The 21,262-nt window shown below is 40.6% G+C and overlaps 2 protein-coding genes and 1 pseudogene across 9 annotated transcripts in view; all 3 read right to left on the reverse strand.

The window, feature by feature from the left end:
• LOC102924806 (uncharacterized) overlaps nt 1-6,459 on the reverse strand; it is a 179,241-nt gene extending 172,782 nt beyond the window's left edge. For 3 of the 8 annotated variants that reach the window (XM_076578215.1, XM_076578214.1, XM_076578211.1), the window contains exon 1: nt 6,290-6,457. The gene's annotated coding sequence lies outside the window, so the exon portion shown is untranslated. Of the gene's footprint in view, nt 1-2,536; nt 2,656-6,289 lie in introns of all 8 variants that reach the window. The other 5 variants (XM_076578218.1, XM_076578216.1, XM_076578212.1 and 2 more) reach the window with 4 other exon arrangements.
• The window catches only part of LOC121831772 (immunoglobulin superfamily member 3-like), a 169,500-nt gene that overhangs the window by 32,497 nt on the left and 115,741 nt on the right, over nt 1-21,262 (reverse strand). The window lies entirely within an intron of this gene.
• Nucleotides 20,645-20,968, reverse strand: LOC107400367 (large ribosomal subunit protein eL39 pseudogene; annotated as a pseudogene).

The raw sequence follows: 21,262 nt of genomic DNA on the forward strand, positions 1-21,262 counted from the left end.
AGACCAGCCACTGTGCCCTAAGGCTCACAGAGGACATAATCCAGTGGAATTCCTTACTAATTATTTTCTTACTCTTGTCATAAACTCTCTACTACTGTCTGTGAACGTGTGCAGGCCATGGAGCTCATGTGAAGGAGAAAACAACTATCAGAGGTTGTTTCTCCCCTTCTACCATTATTAGGGTTCCAGGATCAAACTGGGGCATCAGGTCGGCCAAGCCCCTGATCCCTTAGTATTGTCAGGGATGATGGAAATTTTCTTTGTTAACATTCAGCAGGAGGGCTGCAGACAGACAGCAGTCTTAACCATCTTTCTCTTGGATGAACAAGCGAACAAAGGGGAAAGACACAGACAGCAGACAGCAAGCTGCCAGGAGCTTTTGTGTAGGATGGAGGGGTGGGTGCAATTCTAACTTGGTTTGCCAGGCTACATGGACTTTCTAATGCTTTCCCAGAGAAGGTGGGATGTGAGCAAAGCTGAAGAAGATGAGGCCAACCAGAGAGAGAGAGAGAGAAAGAGAGATGTCACAGGAGAAGAAAGAGGGAGGGCAAAGGTCCAGATGCAGGAGAATGCTTATGGCAGAGGAGGGTACAGGGAGGGATACCAATGTACAGGATCAAGAGGCTGGCTGGGTATGGGACTCAGGAGACAATTCTCAAGGTCTCTCCTAATCACAAGGATACAGTCATTGCTCTGGTTTAGGGGTGCCAGGACCTGGTGCCCTCTGGGGACAGCTCTGACTGCTAGGCTGCCAAGCAAGGACACCTTAGGGTCCATGGCAGGAATTCAGTGTGGAAGAGACAACAGAAGGCAACATGATCAATGAAACCAAGACACTCATGTCAGTGTGCCCAGAAGGCAGAGCAAACTGGACATCCTGTAGGCGGGGAGTCTGAAGAGGATGAGTCCCTCAGGCCTGAGCTGTGCATGACGGGAGGGGATGTCAGCAGAGAAGGGAGGAGGTGTTTCCACCGAGGGTTTGTGGGGGATATTCTGGGTTTTGGTCATGTTCAATGTTAAATATTTGGGGCCACATAGAGGAGGAAGGTCTGGGATAAACATACACTTTGGAGTAACTGGCTTAGAAATGGTGTTTGATAGGCAGAAACCTGAACTAGGTAGGTATACTGGGAAATGCCTGTGCTTATTTGGAATGCCTTTACTCAGGATATTCAGGTTCTTTTCATTCTGAGGCAAGGTCCTGGGGTCTCCTGCAGATTGTTATGCCCAGATAGCCTGGAATAAAGGCTCTTTGCTTTTACATAGAGGATCGTAAAAGCCAAGAGACTTTATTTCAAGCTTAGAGCTTGGACTCTCTGCCCGGTACAGTGGTGAGACCAGAGAGCCGCAAGCCCAGGCTGGGTAGTGGTTTTAATCATAGCAGAGTTTGGGGTGAGAGGATTTCCAAGGTTCAGGACTGTGACTGGCTGACATTTGTCTAAGGGTGTCTGTCAAAGGGAAATAGGTGTGTGCTAGGCTCAGGGACATCAGGTGATCTTATGTAAGGGTTGGAAATCTGGTGATAATATCTAATCATATATAAGGGTTGGAAAGTTTAGGGATGTCTGGTACTTCCCCTTAGATGCTGGCCCATCCCTGAGTGGATCCCTGGGTTGTGTTAGCTTATGGCTTTTCCTGGATCTGGGTGTTACCTGCCAGTAAGCCTGTCACAGAAGCTGTGTCTAGGATTCTAAGCCTGTCATGGCAATTGTGTGGTCAAACTGTTTTGCCACCTTCCACACCCCCAGCAGGAATGACCATCCTTCAAATGGGCAACAGAGAAGACATGTCCACACACAGGCAGAATCAGCTTAAGGAGCAAGAGCATAAGCACAAAGAGGGCCTGAAAGTCAAGATTAAACAATGGTAAAGTGACCAGCAATGATCCCAGGTCAGCGCTGCAAAGGTCAGGGTGAGGTTGGTCCAAGGACCTTGCACCTGCAGGGCTGATGACCTTCCCATGTTGGAGACATCAGTGAAAATGGATGTAAGGCAAAATAAAACAAGTCAATAGCAGGAAACCCAGAACTGAGGGTCTGTGGACTGAAGCTCTCTACTCTCCACACAGCCGATGTCTAAACAGCTGGACATGAGCTCAAGATCCCTAAGACTGTGACCTTGACTAAGTAGAAGAGCATCCTAATGGGGGAGGGATAGAATGCTGAAGGTCAGAGCCAATGTTATCTCAAGGTATCTTAGATCTTTGAATAGACATTAGCTACTAAGCTGAGCTTCTAGCAATCTAACTTTAGATAAAACTTGAAATGCAGGCTGGGTTGACTTCAGCTGGCTCCACCCACTCTGAGGCTGGGAAGGCACTAAATGCAGCATCTTATGACCAGAAATCTCTTTGCCTTGCTGTAGCCCTGACCTTGTGACCCACCAGTGTGATTTGTTGGTTTTATGATTTATTTAGTTGTTATTTTTGTAATTTCTTACTGTTCCCAGGCTGACCTGGAGATTGTTCTGTCTCAAGTTGGTCTCAGCTTATAGAGACTCTCCCGCTCAGAATGCTGAGATTACAGGCATGACTCACCACACCCGGTCTTCTCTCTGTACTTTGTATAAACGCTGACTCTTGGCTTTCACTTCTGGGCCTCTCAAAGTCCACACTTGGCCTCGAAGTACAGGCCTGTAACCCCAGTTTCTAGGAGGCTGAAGCCAGAGGATCATGAGCTTAAGGCCTATCTAGTTTCCCAGAGTAACTTAGTAAGACCCTGTTTCAAAATAAAAAGTGGGAAAATGAGTGTGGGAGACTTGAGATAGAGGTCAGTGGCAGAGACTCTGGCTTCCATCTCTGTCATACAGAAAAGTGTCATAACCAAGACACAGAGCTAGGTAAGGTGGCACCCACCCTCACTCCACAACCAGGAGGCAAAGGCTCATAGATCTCTGTGAGTCCCAGGCAAGGCAGAGGTACATAATGAGACCCCATCACAAAACAATAAACAAATAAATAGATATATCTGTAAGAGAGAAAGGAGCACATATAAATTTTTTCATTGTGGAGTGTCACTCAGGTTGAATTGACATCCCAAAGCCATGTTCACTCAAATTTGGATCATAATCAACTATTTTATTGCCATCTTTGACAAGCACTCATATTTTTATATGGCCAGTGTTTGATAACACACACACACACACACACATAACATGAACACAGGGAAACATGAATGCACATATACACAAACGCATAGTTGGAATTCCTAGCCATTCCCCCAGCTATATGACCATGCATGCACTATCCAGTAGCAAGGCAAGATGCTTAGAAATCCTATGGCCTTATGTAATCCATGGGCAGTGTGATTGTGTAATCTATGCCCATGAGTAGCATAGCTACACAAGCCCATATGCACATGTTGGGCACAAGGGGGAAACCTATAAAAGCAAGTTCCACCTATTCCTTCTCTCTCTTCCTGCATGGTCATTCCATAGGTCTATGCACACCCTTTCTATTCCTTTCCTTAATAAACTCTTATAGTGGGTTTTGTTGTGCCTAGTCGTCTGTCCCACACAGTAAACAGAGCTGCTTAATCAATAACATTGGTGTCGTGACTTGGATGTAAGGTAACTCTTTCCGTTTGCCTGTTCACTGGCAGAAGTTAGATAATTTCCCTAAAATACTGAGGTCCAGTGAACCATTAGGTGACCATTTTTTATTGTTATCTAGGGATATTTAGGTCATTTTTTTTAGTGCACAGGCAGACATGCTTAGCGGCCTCAAAGTAAGGCATTAAGCTTGAGAGTTTCCAGAAGACATCCCAGAGGAGAGGTGGGACTAATAGGCTTGGAAGCCTTGTTTCCAACGGCTACAGCAGAGAGAAAAAATAAAAGAAAATTAAAACGCAAACATGATCCAAAGGCTACAATTTCAGGTGTCCCTGAGATCAAGCAAAGACTGGCAATTTGCACATGTCATATAACACTTCATCAAGCAAGAGAATGAGAGCCTTTTACCTCACCCTAGGAAAATTCCTCCTCATACACAGGGACACAGACAGGGCCCTGCTTTTTTAAGTTCCAAAGGACACCAGTATAACTGCCTTGTTACCAATTCCAGAAGAATAAGGTTTCACCCCACAAGTTTTTCCTTCCTGGCTCCCTCTCCTCTCTTTATTAACCATATTCTGCTTTATCAGTTCCCTCCTGTGTCTCTAATAACATATTCAACCTTCTAATTAACTACTCAGGTAGTTGTTACAGGACCACCATAGAACCGGAGGCCAAGGACTATCAAATATACCCAGGCATTAAGAAACAGTGACAGTCCAGAGGTATTCACACGAATTCAAAAGGGTCTGGATTCTGAAAACAAAGCAAAGCAAAGCAAAACAAAAACAAAACAACCAAAAAAACCCCCAGACTTTAATGTAACAATCTATTAGCATCTCCTGGATGCTAAACTAATAAAGAAAACAGGTGCCTTGAAGTTTGTCACAGATAAGGCTTATCTCAAGTATCTTAGCTATCCTGGAACTTGCTCTGTAGACCAGGCTGGCCTGGAACTCACAGAGATCTGTCTGCCTCTGCCTCCAGAGTGCTGGAATTAAAGGTGTGCACCACCACCGTCTGGTGAGTTTTGTGATTTTTGTACAAACTCTCCAGTAGCCCACACTGGCCTCCAGCTCACACTGAAGCACTGTTGATTTTGGTCCCCTTCTCCTCCCTCTGTCTCCCAGGGGCTGGGATTTGCCAACATGCTGGGATTAGGTTTTTTTTTTTTTTTTTGATAGAATGAGCAGTTTAGAAGTTGAGGGAATAGTCCAGCTGATAGACAGCTTGCCTAGGGAGCAGGAAGCCCTAGTTTGATCTTCCTCATCAGATGAATTGGGTCTCGATGTGTATGTCAGTAATCATAGCAGCTGTGAAAGGGAAGATCGGAAGTTCAAGATCTTCCTCAGCAATGTTTCAGTTCTGAAGAAAGCCTGGATTACAGAAGGCCCTATCTCCTCAGGTGGTGGTGGCCCACTCCTTTAATCCCAGCACTTAGGAGACAGAGTCAGGCACATCTCTAGAAGTTCCAGGGCAGCCTGCTCCACAACTACTCCACACTATCTGGAAAGTGAGGGGAAATACCAGGTCAGACAGCCAGACAGCCTGAGAGGATGGAGTTCTCCAAACACAAGAGGCTGCATTCTGGGGAAGGAGTGCACCAGTTTTCAACATCAATAAACACATTTTTAAAATCTCCTCGAACTTTTCTCTAAATATCTCCCTCAACACTTACAGAACTCAGTGACCTCCCAGTCATTGAAAGATTAAATCCAGGAGCCAAAGAGAAGGCTTAGTGGTTAGGAGCACTGGCAGCTCTTCCAGAGGTCTTGGGTTCAATTCCCAGCATTCACATGGCAGCTCACAACTGTGTATAACTCCAGTTCCAGGAGACTTGACATTCTCACACAGATATAACATGCCGACAAAATACCAATGCACATTAAAATAAAAATAAATAAATCATTAAAAATTTAAAAAGAAAAAAAAAACCAAAAAACAAAAGACGGCCAAACACCAAACTCTTAAAACTGCCCAACAATCCACATTGGCCATCTCCTTTCCCTCTCCAACTAAAGCAAAACTTTTCTACTTTTGGCCAGGCCAAGCTCTCAAACCTAACACAGAACCTCAACTTCCAGCAGCTCTTATGAGCCTCTCCTTTTCCACCAAACAAATTATTTCTTACAAATATTTTTACTTTGTAAACCACAAAATTCAAGGAACAAGTTTGCAAATATATCCATGCCCTAACTTCCCCTGTCCCATTCCCATGTTATATATAATATTACACATCACTTACAGACACCAAGAACACCAGATTGTTTTCTACAGGTTTCTTCCTATTTATCATATTCACTTTGCTTAATAAGGGTTTTAATAGGGGCTGGAGAGATGGCTCAGATGTTAATAGCACTGGGTTCAATTTCCAGCACCCACACAGCAGCTCACAATTGCCTATAACTCCAGTTGCATGGGATATGGCACCCTCATTCATGTAGGCAAACACCAATGCACATAAAATGAAAATAAATTATGTTTTTAAAATAGAAGGCTGTAATAGCTCATCTATGAAAGTCCATTATTCCGTTTAAATGATGCTTTACCTTCTACTAATCTGAAGAACTCTCTTGGATGCTGTTTCCCTAATGTCTAGAGACTTGTCCCCCCCATTGTCCTAATGACCCAAGCACAATGCCACATCATCCTATATGTAATTCCATATGGTCCAGAAACTCCAAGGAGCACTGTCCTGATTGCTTCTCTGTGGCATGAATCTGCAGAAGACTGTACTTACCAGTTAGGTAGGAGAGCCACAGCTTCCTGTTACTGTTATGCCTAGATGGTGGGGACCCCCAATAGACCACCACGGAGACTGAATTCCATATAAAAGCCAAGAGCTTTTATTTCAAAGCTGAGAGCATGGACTCTCTGTCCAATAAAGTGGTGAGAGCAGAGAGCACCAACCCCAGGCGGGGGTAAGGTTTTTATCATAGCAGAGGTTGGGGTGAGGGGATTTCTAGGGTTCAGGACCATGATTGGCTAACATGCTTGTCTAGGGGGATCTGTTAAAGGGAACTGGGTGTGTTCTAGGCTCAGGGACATCTGGCGTTCTTACCTAATCTTATCTAAGGGTTGGTACATATTAGGATGTCTGATACTTCCCCCTAGATGCTGACCCATCCCTGCTAGCTTATGACTTTTCCTGGATGTGGGTGTTGCCTGCTCGTAAGCATGTCACAGAAGCCGTGTCTGGGTCTCTAAGCCCGTCATGGGAGCTGTGTGGTCAAGCTGTTTTGCAACCTCCCTCGCCCCCACAATTACAGTCTGTTCTTCAAATTTTGTGCTGCTGATAGACTTCCAGAGCTGCCCATGTATAAATATGGGTCTCTCCTGGAATTCGATCCTTATCTCTTGGTTAAACCTTCAAGTATTTTGTTTGAAAACTGAGTCTCCTTGGTTCTACAATCTTCTGCCAGATAGTATCTATTCACTGACTTAAAAGAGACTTAAGAAAATATTTAAAATAGCACTCAGGCAGCAACAGCAGGTTAATCTTATCAGTTTCAAGCCAGCCTGGTCTTTATTAGAAGACCCTGATTCCAAAAACAAACAAGCACAAAGAGCAAGAATGAAATTTCTGCTAGACCATCTCTACAGCTTCAGCAAAGGCCTTCACTGGAGTTCAGATTCCAGGCTAGCGAGCATGCTGATTTTGAGATGGTTCCTGCATAAAGGGATTTTAAATACGTGGACAAAATCTGCAGATGAAGGACACAGAAAGTCAGAAAGAAGAATAGAGTATAGATAGAGCCCATGTCCTGGTGCAGAGGCAGAAGTGAAAGCTGACTAATTATACCCACTGGTCTGCCATTCATCTCACACTATCCTGATAAACGTTTATTTGCAGCCCATGGTAATAGTGGAATAGTCTAAGCAAATGAAGCTAGAGTCTCTGCTTGCAGAAGTGTAGGAGGAGAGGCTGCCAGCTTCCAAAGCTGAGCTTCTATATGCCCTATGCCCCTTTCCAGTGTACTAACTGGCCTATGCAGGCTTCCAGAGTTGGGTAGTTGTGAAAGACAGTGTTGTGGGGTGTTCACCAGAGAACACTGCTAAGACATAGGCTTAAGCCAATAGAAAGTCTTTATTAGCTGGTCTTTGACTATGCTTAGTACTCGGGATCCCAGAGTAGAACAGAGCCTTTTTCAGGATGAGTTTTTAAGTACAAAAACAATGCACTGGTGTCGGAGCCAGGCAAAGAGTCAAGTAGGGTAGCTGAGTAGGGCCTGAGGCTGAGAAAATTACAAGGACAGAATAGATGGAGAAAGAAAACCAGAGGGGATTGCTCTCAGTCAATATCAAGCAGCCTCGACTTTATTTCACAGCCAGCTTATACACAATTTGAAAGGCAGAAACACAGCAAAGCACAGTACAGATAATTAGACTCTATCTTAACCACATTACTGGCCTGTCCTTGAGTCTCAGAGCAGGCAGTCTTGTTATCTCATCATGTGCCTCTGGCTAGCAGCTGCAGCAGCCTACCTAGATTTATGCATTAGTAGATAATATGTTCTTTCCCATGGGCTTACTCAGAGCATTCTCACAGCTTCTCAGGGAGACTGGAGCAAGCAAGCTTGTACTCTAATGACTTATAAGTTAGAATGGACTACAGATGGAAACAGAGTCACTTTATGGGCTCCCACACTCTGGGTTGACGTGCTTCCGTTAACAAGAACAGTTAGCCAGAAGTAGAACTACTGACCTAAAAAGCAAGGTTAGTACAGTTTGAGACTTTCCCAGAACTGTATGGACTTTGATGGATTAGGCCTTTGTTTTAGTTTTGGCAGGTGCTGTTGTCTATATGCTGAGTTTTACAGTCTGAATGGCACTTCCATCATGGCGTCAGTTGTGCTAGTCTCAGGGCCTGCTAAAGTCTGGATCCCTGTTACAGTCCCCACTGGTCTTAGTGAATGAGTCTAATCATATACTCACCCTGTGTTAAAGAGATATTGTTGGTCCTAAAGGACAAACTTACAGCCATAGGAGTGGAGAGAATCACCATGTAGAGTCCTTTTCAAGTTGGTTTTAGTGCCCCCTTTGCTACCTGCTTGACCCAGACAGAATCACTAGACTGGAACAAGGGGAAACTGGTGGTGGACTTAGAAGTAAGATGAGTCTCTGGGATAGTCTAATGAATAGCCTGTAGGGAGTACTAGAGTGCCTGGAGTTACTTGAGAAAGGGATGGTGAGACAGTTCTGCCCACTACTGGTCTTAGAGCATGGGAAGCAGGGGGAGAGGTCTTTCAAACAAAGTCTCATAGTGGGTAAATCCCTCCCAACGTGGAATGCAGCAGTTTGATGCAAGCCAAGCCAAGTGAAGAGGCCTATCCATCTTTTGTAGGACTCTAATGAGACTTTTGTTAGAGTTGTGTTTTGTGTGTGTATGTGTGTGTGTGTACATGTGTGTCCTGTTTATTCTTTTTACCTGGCCAGAATTCTGAGGTCTATATGCACAATGATTTTTTAATCTATGTTTAAGAGTTTAGCTATTAATTGAGAGGTTTTGGCTGCGAAAGACAGACCATTGTTGAACCCCATGGTTAGGAAGAGGTCAAATCACGGGACCAGTTTCTAGAAAAGCTTTTTAAGCTCCTATTTGAGCAGTTTCAGTCTAGGTATGTAGTGCTTTTACCCACCCTGAAATGGTATATTTAAAAACTAGTAAGTACTTTTATCCTCTGCCAGCAGGCTGGATCTTGGTGAATTCAGTTTTCCTAGAGTGTCTTTGTGTGTGTGTGTGTGTGTGTGTGTGTATGTGTGTGTGTGTGTGTGTGTGTGTGTATGTGTGTGTGTGTGTGTGTATGTGTGTGTGTGTGTGTAATCATGGGAAACAAATGCAACTAAAAGATTTAATTTAAACATCTATCCTAAAGCACGATACGTACAGCAGAGCCTCTACTTCCAGACTTCCTCCCAAGGCCATCTGTTCCACCTTCCCCCAGACTTACTTTCTAGAAAAATGAAAAGGGAACTACACCATGGCTCTGTGCTCAACACTGTGTCTTGTTTACATATAAACTCCAAAATAAACTTGTAAAGGGTGCATTGGTTTCTCCATTATACATACCTGGAACGAGGGATTGAAAGAGTGGATGAATGGATTCATATTCTGAGCCACTAAGTGGAGGATACAACAAAGTAGAACAGTCAAGAGTGACTGTTGGGAATTTTGGCAAGGCTTGACCTTAACTTTGAACCTCACTTTTTTTTTATCTGTAAGATACAAATGAATAATCTTTTCCCCAGAGAACTGATTTGAGAAATGAAATTACTGATGAGTAAGTTACACAAAATCCCATGGAACTAGGGAAATGTTTTGATTTAGAAGCAAAGGAAGTAAAGATATGAGGAAACTGATTTGAGTCATGTGGTATTAGATGCCAACCTCAGAGAGCAGGAGCCACGAGCTGAAAAAGAGAAATGGAGCCTGGGTGGGCCCATGTTCTGAGTAGTTCAAAAAGTCAGTATTGCATCTATTTTCCTCTCGGAATTGGAGTTTCTATTTGAGGGTTTACAGAAAATACTGAAATATCAGGAAATGAACTCTTATGCTAGACTGCTTCAGGTCATTGAACGTAGGACAATCATTGTAAGAATGAAAAGGCATAGCATTCACTTCCTTTGGTGAGAGCCTAGCTGGTACAATTATAGTGAAATCAGTTCTTCCAGGTCACACAATAGTGAGAAAACTTGAATCCAAAGCTGGAGGCCTTTGGCAACCACAATCAATTGATTTTATATAGATTAGTGGTAGTTCAGTTAATGGTAGAATTTTTTGTTTGTTTTTTGGGGGGGTTACTTTCTTTTTATTTATTTAATATTTATTTATTTGTGTGTATGTGTATTACAAATTTTCCAGTTCCTTTTTTGGGTACATGATAGAATAGCATTTCTCATTCCCCTTAGTATCTCATTCATCATTACCACATGATTCCAGGTAAGCAGTTCATTTGTAAGAGAGAGTCTTTTTCTTTTTCTTTTTTCTTTCTTTTTTTATTTAGTTATTTCAAGAAAATGTTTCTCTGTGTAGTTTTTCAGTGCCTGTCCTAGATCTTGCTCTGTAGATCAGGCTGGCCTCAAACTCACAGAGATCCACCTGGCTCTGCCTCCCGAGTGCTGGGATTAAAGGTGTGTGCCACCACTGCCTGACAAGAAAGAGCCTTTAAGATAGTGGTTTTCAACTTTCCTATTGCTCTGACCCTTTAATACAGTTCCTCATGTTGTGGTGACCACTAACCATTAAATTATTTTCATTGCTACTTCATAACTATAATTTTTCTACTATTATGAATAGTAATATAAATATCTGTGCTTGCCAATGGTCTTAGATGACCCCTGTGAAAGGGTCATTCAACGCGCCCAGGTTGGGAACTTCTGCTCTATACAGTGACTTGTTTCACTTTCTTTTGGCAGAAACTTGATTCTATATGGTGAAAAGCTCCCAAACCCACGTGGGAAAGGCATCAAGTAGAGCCTCATCTTTCCCACCTCCACCAGCCCTTAAGGGAAACAAGAAAAACAAAATTTTAAGATGTGTTTATGTTTGCTTATGTTGTGGAATATTTATTTAATGATGCAAAGATGTGTGCATTCTTTATGTTGCATTTGTTTAACTCTGTGAAGCTGTGTTCCTTTGCCTGTCTAAGACACCTGATTGGTCTAGTAAAGACCTGAATGGCCAATAGCAAGGCAGGAGAGAGAAACAGGTGGGGCTGGCAGGCAGAGAGAATAAATAAAGTGAAGGGTGAAGAGTAAGAAAAGGTGAGGGAGAGAAGATGCCAAGGACCAGCCACACAGCCAGCAACAGAGTAAAAAGTAAAGAATGACATATACATTAGAGAAAGGTAAAGGCCCAAAGGCAACAGGCAGGTGGGATAATTTAAGATAAGAAATGCTGGCTAGAGATAATCCAAGGTAAGGCTGGGAATTCATAACTAAGAATACGTCTCCATGTATTTATATGGGAGCTGCCCCCCTTAAAAAAACACCCAACTACAGAGCTAGAGCATTTAAGAGCCCTTGCTCTTGCTGCTCTCTTGCCAAGGACCCAGCTTCTTCAGTTCCCAGCACACACATGAGTTAGCTCAAAACTGCCTGTAACTTCAGTTCCAGGGGATCCAACACCTTCCTTTGGTCTCCCTGTAAGTACCTGCACAGACACAGTGCACATACATGTTGCAGAATATTTGTTTAACTCTGTAAGGACATGTTGCATTTGTTTAATTTTGTAAAGATGTGTTGCTGTTTTGCCTTGTCTGCCTAAGGGACCTGATTGTTCTAATAAAAGCTGAATGGCCAATAGCAAGGGATGAAGTATAGGTAGAACTTCCAGCAGGGAGAGAAAGTACAAAGAGGAATTTAGGCTGGGGTAAGAAAAAAAAGGGTTTTGAATGTTTTCCTCATGGAGAAATGATAAGTGGTTAAGGAGATAACTATGAGAAACCATGTTGAACTTTAATCACAATTATATCAAAATATCATATGAAGGGGGGTGGTGAGATGGCTCAGTGGGTAGGGCCTTTGCTGTGCAAGTCCAGGGAACTGAATTTGATCCTCTGAACTCACATAAAGGTGGAGGGAGAAAACTGACTCCACAGAGTTGTCATCTGACCTCTACATGGGCACTGTGGCGTATAAGTGTATATTCATAAACTGAACACACACAAATTATACGGCACCCCACAAATATTATATAACTTCACGTGTTGATTAAAGGCACACAGTAAATGTAGCAGTGTAGAAACAACTTAAGTATGATAAATTAAAGAATCATTAAAATGATTATCTTTTCCATTATATATTTTCTAAATACAGTATGATCACCCGAGTGCAGAAACTGCACTAGAATTACTCTGCCCACCTCAGCCCTTGGCACAGAACTGTGCATCAGGCTACACAGCAAGGCATATACCCAAAAAAAACACTTAGTAAGCAAAGGAAGCACCACTTACAAAAAACAGCTTTAAGGAAAGAGTGAAAACAATTGGCAATTATTCTAGACTGAGAAATGATTAGGAAAGTTTGTTCAAAATCTTGAAGACATTGTCTAAAGGTAAGATATAGATCAATTATAAAATATTCAGGAAACTGTTTCTGTTAAAATGAATTAAAGAAGGAATTCAGAAATGAAAGACAGAACAGAACACAGAGGCACAAAATGTCAAAGGTCAAAGATTATTTCCAGGTGGTTGGATTTGGTAGTGGCTGTGTTCTACCACAGCAATGCTCATTATGTGTTTGTTAAGTAAATAGAGTTTCTTTTCTTTTCTTTTTTTGATTTTGTGACAGGGTTTCTCTGTGTAACAGGCCTGACTGTCATGGAACTCACTCTGTAGACCAGGCTGACCTTGAACTCACTGAAATATGCCTGCCTCTGCCTCCTAAGTGCTGAGATTAAAGGTGTGTGCCACCACCGACCAGACATGAGTGAACGTCTGTATTTTTTCACAAGTGCAGAGTTGAGCTGATAATATAGTGTATACCATCACTGTCTGTTAAGTGTCTTCATGTTTTCTCCAACATCTCCATACATACTTTAACTCTAATGTTTTGGGTAAATGTCATTGGATATATAATGTCTTTGAAAATTGCTTAGTATGGCTATGCACATTATATTCTAAGAGCGTGCAACATTTCTGCTTTCTTTTTTACTCAATCCTAAGTTGTCATAACCTCACTTTACTGCCACACATTCTTCATTTTTGGCTTTACATTGCTACATAGTATACTATTTGGGTGATATTCCTGTAATATGTAGCCATATTATTAATTATGAATCTCTACATTTCCAAATCCCTATTTGCTGTGGGATGTTCTGTATGGCAAATGTGTTGCTCTGATTGGTTAGTAAATAAAACACTGATTGGCCAGTAGTCAGGCAGGAGGAAGTATAGGTGGGACAAGGAGAGAGGAGAATTGGGGAAAATAGAAGAAGGGGGAAGAGATACTGCAGCCACCGCCAGGACAAGCAGCATGTTAAGAGGCCGGTAAGCCATGAGCCACGTGGTAAGGTATAGATTTATAGAAATGGGTTAATTTAAGATATAAGAACAGTTAGCAAGAAACCTGCCACGGCCATTCAGTTTGTAAGCAATATAAGTCTCTGTGTTTACTTGGTCAGGTTTGAGCGGCTGTGGGACTGGCGGGTGACAAAGATTTGTCCTGACTGTGGGCAAGGCAGGAAAACTTTAGCTATACCTATTAACACAAGTTTGGTGAGCATAATCTTTTCACTGACACTGAACAATCTCATGGGTATCCAACAAGGAGATGAGGGAGAATTTGTTAGAAGTATGTGTCCAGAGAGGGGATGATTAAATCATAAGCAATTTGCATACTGATTTCAAAAAGTATTGCCAAATCTCTTCCTAGAAAATTCTGACAGGTTACATTCCTATCATCTGACAGTAATCACTAATTGTAAACATCTGCTATAAGTTTGGATGTGATATGCTTTCTTGTTTCTGATCTCTTTGAATTTCTTTGTTCAGAAGTCAATTTGCTCATCTCTTCACAAAACTATTCACTGTTTGTTTCTCCTTCAATGAATTGATTTCTCACATCTTTGCCTAAGTCTCTATAGGTTGTCATCTTCATTTCCAACTTGATTGGATTTGGAGTCACCTAGGAGATACACCTCTGGCCATGCCTTTGAGGGCAGTGCCAATGCCCTTAACTGTGGAAAGAAAATCTACTCTGAATTTGAGTTGTGCCATCCTGTGGGATGGAATCCAGAACTGCAAAAGGAAAAACAGTTGAATGCCAGCTGAGTTACCCTTTCTCTACTACATAACCTACTCAGTTGTCAGCAAGCAGCCTCATGTTCTTGTCACTACAGCTTAAAAGGAATTTTAACACCATGATAGTCTATACCCCAAAATCACAAGCCAAAATAAACCCCTCTTCTCTTGAGTTGCTTCTTGTCAAGTGTGGACATAGCTGTAAGAAAAAGAAATGGATACATTGTCTTCTTCCTCACTTGAGAGAGAATATAAATAGACTATGGATGATTGATAGATGGATAAATTGATGATAAGTGGTAGATAGATGGATAAACAGATGATAGGTGATAGATAGATAATATCTTCTCTAGTCATAAAATATAATTTTGCCCCACTATTATCCCTCTCTTATTTGATTTCTTTATTCAGACAAACCTAAGAAAATACTAATTTCTTCACAGTCTAAGACTTGCTATAGACAATTGGCTTATTCATAACTTTAGAGCAATTTCAAACTAAACTAAATGCTCCTGCAAAGGTCTCATAAGGTTAACCTCCACAAAAGATACACAGGGCATTTTTCCTAAAGGTCTATTGTAGAACCAAGGTTACTAGCATGAAGCAGCCAAAGATATGGTACCAATTCTTCACTTGGTAAAGTCAGGCTGATAACTCACATCAGTGGCCACTGCCAAAAAAAAAAAGAAAAGAAAAGAATCTAAGTACCCTGTTCCAAAGTAGGCATTGCCATGGTAATGCTCCTTGTCATCTATTCAAGGAATGTACTATGAACTTCAGAGGGCTTTATAACTATTCTTATTTTTGCAAGAGTCTCCTGTTAGATGTATGTATATAGCTATGTAGAGAGAAGAGCTAGGGAATTAGAGGTGAAATTCTAGAGAATTAGAATTAGAGTAAAAGAAATTGACCCTCAGAATGTGCATGAGTCTTTCCCCCTCAGATATAAAACTTATTCATAAAAGCCCCAGATAAAAATGTTTGATACTCTAGAAATGCTCCTCTGATTAAAAAAAAATCCTGCCGGGCGTTGGTGGCGCACGCCTTTAATCCCAGCACTCGGGAGGCAGAGGCAGGCGGATCTCTGTGAGTTCGAGGCCAGCCTGGGCTACCAAGTGAGCTCCAGGAAAGGCACAAAGCTACACAGAGAAACCCTGTCTCGAAAAAAAACAAAAACAAAACAAACAAAAAAAAATCCTAAATTAGGTTTCACTATACTGTGGTTTATTCTATGAACCCTGTCTGTAGCCTTGGCGCAGGATTCCACATACTTGTTACACTGAATGTTTCATTATCACAGCTTTTTATTGTGATGGGACAAGACAGTATAGAGGTTCCTCCATCTTGTATTCTTGCTGAGGCCATTCCAGGTTTAATTAGAATCAGGTCTACTTGATAGAGAATATCATGGAAAATTACACAACTCTATTCTAGGAACCAAAATTAAGATGTCCTAGTTAACTTATCTTAGCTTTCCAGCTAACCTCTTGTCTTAATTTCCTCTAAAACCGCTTGCTTCAAAATGCCTACTCTGCAAAGTTCTCCCAGTAGCTGCCAAGCAAATGTCTGGACAAGGTCTCTGCCTTTAAAGACTCCATGTTCTGGGGCTACACCCAGGTCCCTGAACACTCAAGTGTTGTCCCAGCAGCTGGAACAATGACCTTCAAATGCCCAGACACTCTCTATTAGGGATCTTCTCTGGAGAGCTCCCTGAAATATTTTAGGGCTTTGTTCCAATCTTTGATGTTAATAAAGTGAGTCTAACACTTCTAATTTTAATTTTTTAAAGATTTCATTTTACTTTATATGTTTAAGTGTTTTGCCTGCATGTATGTCTGTGCATCATGTGTGTACAATGCCCTCAGAGGCCAGAGAGGGCATTAGATTCTCTTGAACTAGAGTTACAGATGTTTATGAGTCACAGTGTGGGTGCTGGGACCAAATCCAGTGTGGTACTTTGAAAGAAAATTGTGCCCAAAGGAAGTGGCACTATTAAGAGGTATAGATTTGTTGGAGTAGGTGTGCCCTTGTTGGAGGAAGTATGTCTCTGTGGATGCAGACTTTGAGGTCTCATATATGTTCCAGCCACACTCAGTGTTTCAGACCACTTCCTGGTGCTTGTGAGTCAAGATGTAATGACTCTAAGGTCCTGCTGTAGCACCATATCTGCCTGCATGCTGCCTTGCTTCCCACCATGATGACAATGAACTAAACCTCTGAACTATAATCAAGACACTACAATGAAATGTTTTCCTTTATAAGAGTTGCCATGGTCATAGTGTCTCTTCACAGCAATAGAAACCCTAAGTAAGACACTCAAGTTCTCTGCAAGAGCAGTAAGTGCTCTCAATCACTAAGCCATCTATCTCTCCAGCCCCAACACTTCTGTTTTAAAACTATTTTGTCTTTGGAATTTAAAAAAATGTATTTACAAAGGAACCAGGCTATTTCCTCCATTAAAACAGGAAGAAATAAACTAGGAAAGTTTAAAGACATAGAAAAATATCACAGGTTATAGGAGAGATATAGATAGATTTCTAAGTGGTCTTACTAAATAAAAAAAATGTAGGCATAAAAAGGGGAGAAAATCTGACAGAGATCAGAGGAATTGGAACAGCCACCAGCTAACCTTACCTTACCACCCTGCAGCTTCCCAAGTGGAAACTACTTCCTGTATTACCTGTGCCTTTATTGCCTTGGTATTCTGCCCTCTCATTGGTGATCTTAACCCAGCTACCTCACTTTCTTTCCACTGTCTGTCTGTATAGACCTCCAGCTCTCTATGGTTGGTACTGGGATTAAAGGCATGTGTCACCACGCTTGGCTCTGTTCCCTAGTATGGCCCTGAACACATAGAGTTCCAGATGGATTAAGGATGTGTGCTAACATTACATGACTTCTGTTTTTACTAATAGTGGCTGACCTTTATCCTCTGATCCTCAGATAAATTTTATTGGGGGACACAGATAAATTATCACCATATTTCCTCTTTTTGTCTAATAAAAGCAAAAAAATGAAAGAAAAACTATATACAATTAGTACAATAACTATATACATTACATTCAAGCAATAAATACATCAACAATGTCTAGTCCATTAACATTTGACAAATTCAGAGAAAATATTCCATTATCTATCCTATTTTGGTAAGTTCAAAATGTACCTGATTCATTTCTATCCTAACTTATATTACTAACAGAAAACTGTCTGATAATGGCTTTCAAATTTATAAACTTTACACCTCTTAGTGAGTTTCTTTACTGAAATTCTTAACAACCAAAACTATAACTATCTAATCTTCAACTCTCTTAGAAACCCGAGAAGGAAATAATATTACTTAGTAAAACAGGAAGTGAAAACAAGTGACTTTCAAAAATTGTGAGTTGACAGAACCAGCCAGCTGCTTGGACAGTCACCTGAGGTTTCTCTACAACATTGGGGCATCTTCTTCAGCCTATAAACTTAGCATATCTGACGGACTCATTTGTGAAGCAGGATGTATGCATCGTCTACAGCTCAACATCACATTCAGTGCGAGTATTCCATATACCAGATAAACTTGAATTCTGCCAGTGTCTTGTCATGATTCAGGATTTTGAATTCTGGAAATTGCTGGTGTTTCTGAAATTCAGCTACCTTCACAGAAAGGGTCACTGTACCTTTTCTGGATCGCAAAGCCACTTCAGAGAGAGTGCCATATTGTCCTGGCCTCAGAGAACGCCTGTTGCCAAAGCTGTAACCACACTTGTCTTGGTAGATCGGTAGTCTTTTGTTTTGTGTCCTGTTTGTCCATTTTGGATAGCATACTGTCAGCAGTTGATGTGAGGACACTTTGTTGCCTGGTTGCTAACTTTTGCCACAATGAAAGTTAACTCCATGTGCATTTTCTTCAATGCCCATATCTTCTCTGAAGTAGATTGGTGGTGCCAGGAGCCCACATGTCTCATAGTCATAAAAAAAGAAAAAATTCTAAGTTATTAAAACATTTTAAATGCCATATTCTGTAGATCTTTGAAGGGTTTGAAGATGATTTGTTTATCTAAAATTTATCTCTGCTTGGAAACACCTAATGTGACAACAAGTTCAATTGTATTGACTAACGACTCTCATTTCTCTGTATCCTAATAGTTGATAATAATAACTTTCAAGGATTAGCAAATTGCATTACATTGTTAAATGAATCATGTAGGTATAATATCTTGAACAAGATTAGAAATATACATACAGCATTTTCTGACAATATCAATCTCAATATACAATTTGTATACAATATATAAAAATCCAATCCAATGTAAAGTATTTAAATCGGGTACTTGTCTTTTAAAAGTAGGTTCAATAATTGACCTTTTCATCTATATCATATCTATATCCTCTCTTTTTTCTTTTCAGAGTAGCTTCAATAATCTTGCCCTTTATTCTATCATTTCTATATTTTTTGAGAATAGATTAAATAATCTCCCTCTTATCTATTTCCTCTTTTTTTCTTTTCTTTTCTCTTCTTTTCTCTTTTTTCTCTTTTCTCTTCTCCTTTTCTTTTCTCTTTTCTCTTTTCATTTCTCCTTTTCTTTTCTTCTTTTCTTTTCTTTTCCAACAACAACCTTAAATCTAATCTTCTTTGTTCAGCCCTTTTCCTGACCATTAACAACAACAACTTGTAACCAACCCTCCAAAACAATGACAACTATCCCAAACCCCAAACTCACTGAAAGATCAAAAACCACCACCCCACCCTACCTTGTGGGAATGTGGACTTCGTGTTCTTAAAATTGCTCCCTGCTATTTGTGGGCAAAGGCATCTTCAGGGGATCCTGAAAAGAAAATTTTTGGGTTAATTGTCAAGTTCCAGGAGAGGGAGCTATATCATTTGTTGTCCAGTCTCTGCATAATGCCAAAGTGCAGGGCTTAGCTCAAGTCTTTGTTCAAGTAGTCTGTGAAGCTGGATCATCTCAGCTAGCCATCTTTAAATTGTCCTTAGCAGTTTGTAGTCCAAAGTTGATCTTTGGGTGATGTTTGTCAGCTTAGTGGTATTATTGTCCATGTGGAATCATCATTGTGGGGCCCCATCATCTTTCTAGAGACTTCAAATTCACTGTTAGGCCTTGTCATGATTCCCTCCAGAAAACTGATAGAGACTCCAACACACACACACAAAAAAACATGTATAGGCAGATAACTGAAGCTTTTTTTCTAGAATTAGTTAGTACTCTATATGACCATTAATATCATAACAAAAGGTTATATATATTATATATATATTAATCTTATAAATTTTGATATAAAATTCATACCTTAAGAAAAATTTAAATAATCAAAATAGAACCAAAGAATTTAGATTAGTGGCAATAGAATAGTCCTTTAATTTTTTTTGTTTTCTTCTGTCCCATATCAGAAGATGGCTCTTTTTCTGACATGATACAGAGATTTTGCATTTTCCTTTTAACAACATGCTTGAGTTTAGAGAACAAAAGAGTCATTCTCCAACTCCAAAGCCAGCTTTAATTTGTTAATTGAACTGGGACTACAAAAAGACTACTTGTGTTAAATGTCTGTAGAGAAAAGCAGAAACAAATATTTAGGAAGACTTATGTAATTTTATATGTGATATACTAATAGGCCAATTTACTCTTTTTTTAAGGGGGGGCATTTTTTTCTAGATGATTTGTCCTTTTCTTCAGATGTCTTATTTACCCAGTGTTCTTCAGATTCCTTAGCTTTCATTCTCCTTAAAGACAAAAACAAAAACCTTTCCCAAGCCTGACTTTGGGGAGGTTCCCTTTTGGCAAATTATATCTGACTAAATGAAAAGCATTTGTTAGTGATATAAGTTAATTTTAAATTGAATGGTCATGCTGGTTGGTGAAATATCACTTCTTCTAATTAAGAGGTCCCTCTTGTTCAGATGAAACCTTTATCAATTTTGATGGTATCCACAGCTTATCTTCTCCTGTAGAAACAAAATCAAAACACACATCCTGGTTTCCATTCTGAGGTCAGCACATCCTTAAAGTATATAGGCTGATTTAATTCTGTAGTTTTTTCTATTAGCCAATGTCTCTCTGCAGCTGTTGTTCCTTTCTCATTAGCACTGAGAAAATTCAAAGTTAATAGAGCATTATGTAATCTATTTCTGAGGGGTTTTGTTACCCCTTTCTGTTTATTACCCCTTTCTGTTTATTTAGCATATCCTTTAGAGTTTGATTTGATCTTTCTGTGACTGTTGGCCTGTAGGATTATGTGGTATACCTGTAATATGCCTTATATTGTAATAAGCAAAGAAAATGTTTCATTTTACCAGAGACATATGCTAGAGCATTGTCAGGTGTTTTTTTTTGTTGTTGTTTTTTTTGTTTTGTTTTGAAGGTTCTACATTTTATTACTGGACAAACTACTCCCCCAACTTAAAACACGACCCAGTCTTCAGGTTAAAATGTTGAACTCCATCCACGTGGTAGGATTGCTTGATGACCCACAATTCAGTATAAACTGTCTTGCCATTGTGTGAATCCTTACAGACCCAGCTTTGTTCTCCTCCAGTGTCTTCTCTTGGAGTTGTACCTTATTTTGTTACCAGTTTTCATCCGAATCCACTGAGGAATAGGATGATTTTGCTTTTGTTTCTTGGCCAGGAATCGCTTGATTCTGAAAGTCTTGTGAGAAGACATGGTGAGAAGCCAAGGCAGGAGCCCACCGCACGACGGAGGAGGAAAGGAGAAGAGCAAGCATTGTCAGTTTTAATTTGTGCAGGTATACCCATGATGGCCATAACTTCTAGCAAACATGATTACCGAATCAGCCTTTTCAGAACTCAGAGCAGTTGTCCATTGAAATTCTGAATAAATATAAATGGTGTGGTATACATATTTCAATTTTCCAAATTTTGCAGAATGAAACATCCATCTGCCAGATTTCATTCCTCTGAGTACTCTTTGGGTTATATCCTGCTGGTAATTGAGTCTGATTGTAAAAGGAAC

The sequence above is a fragment of the Peromyscus maniculatus genome, chromosome 8 (assembly GCF_049852395.1).
Source record: "Peromyscus maniculatus bairdii isolate BWxNUB_F1_BW_parent chromosome 8, HU_Pman_BW_mat_3.1, whole genome shotgun sequence".
Classification (NCBI taxonomy): Eukaryota; Metazoa; Chordata; class Mammalia; order Rodentia; family Cricetidae; genus Peromyscus; species Peromyscus maniculatus.